Source organism: Ruditapes philippinarum, unplaced genomic scaffold (assembly GCF_026571515.1).
Source record: "Ruditapes philippinarum isolate M1 unplaced genomic scaffold, ASM2657151v2 ctg5382_1_1_1_1, whole genome shotgun sequence".
NCBI lineage: Eukaryota > Metazoa > Mollusca > Bivalvia > Venerida > Veneridae > Ruditapes > Ruditapes philippinarum.
The window spans coordinates 5,390-10,778 of record NW_026852307.1 but is presented as its reverse complement, the minus strand read 5'-3'; positions in this window follow the sequence as shown (position 1 = coordinate 10,778).

The following is a 5,389-nucleotide window of genomic DNA, read 5'->3' as shown; positions in this document are numbered from 1 at the left end:
ATTTTAATTTAAATGTCACTTAAGCACTACAGTGTTTAGTTGTCCTTTTCAATATCACACTAAATTCCATTTTCAACTTGTTTGCTTCTAACAATTGTATAGAATATCCTTAAAGTATTGTAGACAAAGTAAGTATCCGCTGGTTTATTACGTGTATAATGTGTACTCCCTAATCGCCTGTCCGTAAAGGCCTCAACAGACGGTAGGATTTTAAAGTACAACAGCAATTAAAACTAAGATGTACAGACAAATCTTAATGTGTGAAGGCTACTATTTCTTGATTTCGGAAACCTTAAGTCTAGATTTAAGGGATAGGACATCTTGAAAATCTTTTTCGTACAGATTTTTACAGACCTCCCACAATGACAAGTAACAGATAACCAAATAATCTGCTGATAATGGGTGTAATGAATGAAATTCCAGAGCAATTAGAGCCAAAATGTAAACATAGTAGTAAGATGGGGTAAAAATGATGTTGAAAAACTCTTCAGGAGACCCAAAGTTGTGGTATGTTCGAATCCCAAATTGTTCCGAAAATGATTATGTCACGGTATTGAACTGTTCTCTAATTAGGGGAGGGGAGGTAGTTTGTAGGAGGCCGGAAAGCTTAGTCAGTAGAGCCACAGTACGGTATTCCAGGGGTTCCAGGTTTGAGTCTTGGTCAGGCTTCACATTAATTTTTTTTTAATGGAGGTGTTTCAATCATTACTCATTGCGAAAAAAGTATTTAGTGAGAAAAGTATGTAAAGGATCAATGTAAAGGGATCCAAATTTTTAGGGAAACCTCAGATTATTCCTACAGTGTAGAATTACCGTCTGAATGCAAGTGTTGTATTGCTTTGAAAATTGTAAATCTTATCTCCAATTAGTGCTGTACAACTAAATCCTACCGTCTGTTGAGGCCTTAAGTCAGCACGGGTGAAGCAGAATTTTTTACGAATTGTTGTATCATAGAAACTGTCTTTTCCATAGGTCTCTCCGGTTTTCCTTTTTCATAACTTTAAATGTCGCTTTTATTTTGGTTAACAGGTCTAGCAGTAGTACACTATAAATCCTATTCGCTGTGGTAACTGTGATGGGTAGTATGAGTGGAATATTCATTTGCCGAATATTGTGACATTTTAACAAAAGAAACTTTCGTCTGCAATTTTAACATGAGTTGTTATGGGTTTATTGATAGGAATGTAAACACTCAGGTGGGTCAGACTTGGTTTTTGAAGTAATTCATTAAAATAGTAGATTGAGCTCCCAATAACGCAATTAACAGACTTTGGTCATTTTGACTACTATTTTTTATGTTCGAAAGAAAATACCACATGAACTTGAAATTCCAACAAATAACCAATATTAATGATAATATCCAAAAATACCCTCTTTATAATATAAATAAACTTATACCATATAGGAGCGTATATTTTGGATATTATAGACCTGTACATGTATATTTATCGTTAATATTGATAGAATTTCAAGTTCCTGTGGAAAAAAAACATTCAATATTCTAATCTCTAGCATGTCTACTAAAGTTCATGATGAACAATGTTTTGTCTGCCCAATTATAAATGATATACAATTCTGGTAAAAACCAATTAACCATTCAAAAGTTTAAAAGAATATCTGGTCATCAGATGTCTACTAGTTCATCTTCACTTGCTGCATTTCTTGCTTGGACGCCCTTTAATGCTTTGCATCAATACTTTTCTTGTTGAAATGAACCAGTGGCTTGATTATATATGCATCATACATATTACATATTTAAAAAAAATGCCACAAAACAACAATTTCTCACCAAAATTAGGTGTTAGGCCACGTGTTAACATGTAAAATCTAGATTTTGGGTAATTCCAAGGTTTTTCGTCATTTTTGTTAATCTTTTCCCTCATATAGACGTGTTTTAACGGCTTTCTTTTTGCCCCCCCCCCCCCCTTGAGACCTCAAACAGTGAAAAAATGCTTTATTTAGACCCCAAACACGATTTTTCGTTTGAGAAATGTTGTTAAACAAGAAAAATATTACATACATTCGTATGTAATATAGGTACGATTGCATACTACTTTTTGTTGTAATGTAAAATGAACAAACATGTCATAAGATATTTTATATCTTTAAACATTTTCATGGAATGTAATTAATGTATCACCATATTAAAGTTGCATGCCTTCAGATGAGAAAAATGATTTCAAGGAAATCAAAATATGAAAAGAAAATTCACGGTCAATTGACTGCTTTGAAGCATAATCACAAAATAAAATTACAGGAAATTAAAAACCTTTTTAATACACTTAAGGTAGAATTTCATTGTAAATCATAGTCAAAGATTTGAGATATGATTATTTATTCATATTAACCTCATTAATGGTTATATATTGATAAAAAAAACCCGAAAGACACAGTTTGTAAATATTTATTACAATGATATATGAAAAAGGTATACGCGCCGAGGTTAGCTATAATTAAAATTCCCGCGATAAGTCGCGGTGGTGCTTGGGATAATCACTTGATACTGTAAATGGCAGCCATTTTACGATACGAATCCTCGAAAACTTTATTCTGCCGAAAAGATATGAAAAAATACTTGCAATTCAAAGTTTGCTGGCTACATAAAGATTATCGATTTACTCTTTGCACACTTTTTTCTGCCTGAGTATAATAATATTGACGTGTTTTCATTGGCTTAAACCATCACTTTACCAATACACATGTAGGTGTGAACTAATTTCATGTTCATTAGAATTATTCCGTTAATAGACATATAATAATCTTATTTACAAATGAATTGATAAAACAACAATCCCAGAAGCATTTAAGATAATAACAATCATTGGAAAAAAATAAATGCATATAAATTGTAAATTTGTGTATGACAACTCAACCCCCTAAGCAAAACATTATAGACTCAACCAAAACAAGCGCCTGCTTCTTCACCTAACTATGTAGTTGCATGACCATGATTAGCAATTTAGCGAACCAAATCTAAGAGATAAACCTATTGTAAAAATAATACTATGACCACAGCAGATTTCGTACAGAAAAGTGACCACTTTTTCGGCGCGACCCCCCCCCCCATTAAAATGATACATCAGGGGGTTGCCAGAAGGGGGATGTGCCCCCTTCTGTTTGTGGGGTTTGAAGGCGGGCGCTAGTTCCCCTCATCGCCAAGAAAATTTTGGGCATGTGACAGGCTAAAACTGGCCTCAGGTCGATCTTAAGGTGACATGTAACCAACGCTGAAAAGCCTTTTATTCTATCTCATTGCATTGAGAAGTTGCAGCACTTTGAAATCAGTTTTGATGGAAATAGCAATGCAAAATAGTGATTTTTGGCAATTTTGAGACGTCCCACCGTTGCCATGGTGACAGGAAATTTAAGATTGAGCATGTTGTGGTTCAGTCAACATATGTGCCAAGTTTCATCAGTATTGAAGCATTTTTCATAGTTTTATAGCAGTTGGAACTTGTAACAGGAGGCTTTTCAATGAAAACGGCCATTTTTCACAATATGCTCATGGGGTAAAAGTTTAAGTAGTAGAAATAAGCCGAAAACTGTCAAATATGTAAAATATTGAATTTCATAAGGCGCGTAGCGCCGAAGGGAATTGGATATTTTACTTATTGGTCAGTTTGAGGTCAGTTTTTTTACTACTTATACTAACAAAAATTATATTATCTATCAAAAATTAGAAATATTGTATTTTTTTAGCCAAGTAGTCTCTTGATTGATGAGAATGTCCGTAGCATAAAATTTTCGTGTTTTGGAATATGACCAATTATGTACATGAACACAATGATATACACAAATATACCAGTTACACAAAATTGTTGACGTACACGCATACAGTATACATCAATTTACATTGGGGAGTTTTACAAAAAATAGTAAAAAAAAAAATTAATTTGTGTATCTCGGATATTTTGAATGATTGACTGGGACGATTTCGGACTTTTAAGAAGGATTTATACTGACCATGGCATCTATTAATGTTACAATGATATATTTATGTTATTTCATTATATATTTTTGTAATTAACTACAACTGTAATAGGATATAAAACGTTCTGTATCAGGGTCATTGGTGTGAATTTTAGATATTTACGCAACAAAATGATATTTTTTTGATATTTTTGAATCGATATTTGTCATACCATAGAAGTCTCGAATCATTTCTATAATATATATAAGTTAAACATATATGTAGTCAAATATAACCGCTTTTGTTTTGAATAGATGGATTTATTTACTCTATCACATTTATTTGAAAAGCTGACCATTTCACTTATTTGAAAAGATGACGTTTCTGAAACATTACGTACATACAATGAAGCAAATCATGTATGATTGTCAACTAAATGTATTAAAAAAACAGACAATATAAAAGAAATTAAACAATCTCATTAAAATCATATCCTAACTGACGCTCCGCTACCTTTCGCTATAGTGAAACCGAAAACCAGTTGGAGATAACAATTATTGTTCTTTAAGTGGAATTCTGTAAAATGCGTGGTGGCCGAAGGAAAGGTGAGAACTTTTGATAGAAGTTACATTTTACTTAATCTTTTATATTTTTTTTATTGGATACTTTTCCACAAGTCCTGTGGTCATACAAGCTTCTTTCATTACACGACACGCTGTGTACGGTCAAACGCACTTTGGGGTCCGACCCCAAAGTGCGTTACGTACGTTGGGGTCTAACGCCAAAGTGCGTTACGCACTTTGGGATCCAAAACTGACCCCAAAGTGAGTTACACGGGTATTTTTAACATCAGACAAACGACCGCACTTTGGGGTCATAAAAGTTCAGTCAATAACAATGAATTTGCATGATGTTAAAAAGTCAAAGCCTATGGTGAACAAAAATCAAGGCATCAAAAGACGAATTGCATAAAATCGGATAACAATAGCAGAGTATAGTTGATTTTATTTTGTTAAATCTAACGGGTAAAATTGATTTTATCCTTATATTCAATTATGTATCTCAAAGTTATAATGTGCCCTGTAACACCGCACTTTGGGGTCAAACGCACTTTGGGGTCCGACCCCAAAGTGCGTTAAACTTCGCACCGCACTTTGGGGTCCAACGCACTTTGGGGTCAAAATCGAGAAATTGACCCCAAAGTGCGTTAATATGCTACATATCAACGCACTTTGGGTTCAAGAGGTCTAAAGGTGTCATCTGAGTTCTGCTTAAATACTGAGTACTGACTTATTTTCAATCTGCGACATTGTAATATTTGAGGTGGAGTTCAAGATGGCGGTCAATACTTTATGGTGCTTAAGTGATAAAAGTTTCATTAATTTTACCACTTGAAATATCTAAAAATTGTGTTCATATAACAAAGTTACGGTGGCATAAAAGTGACATTTGCATTTTATTGTTTTTAGTTTTGTATAC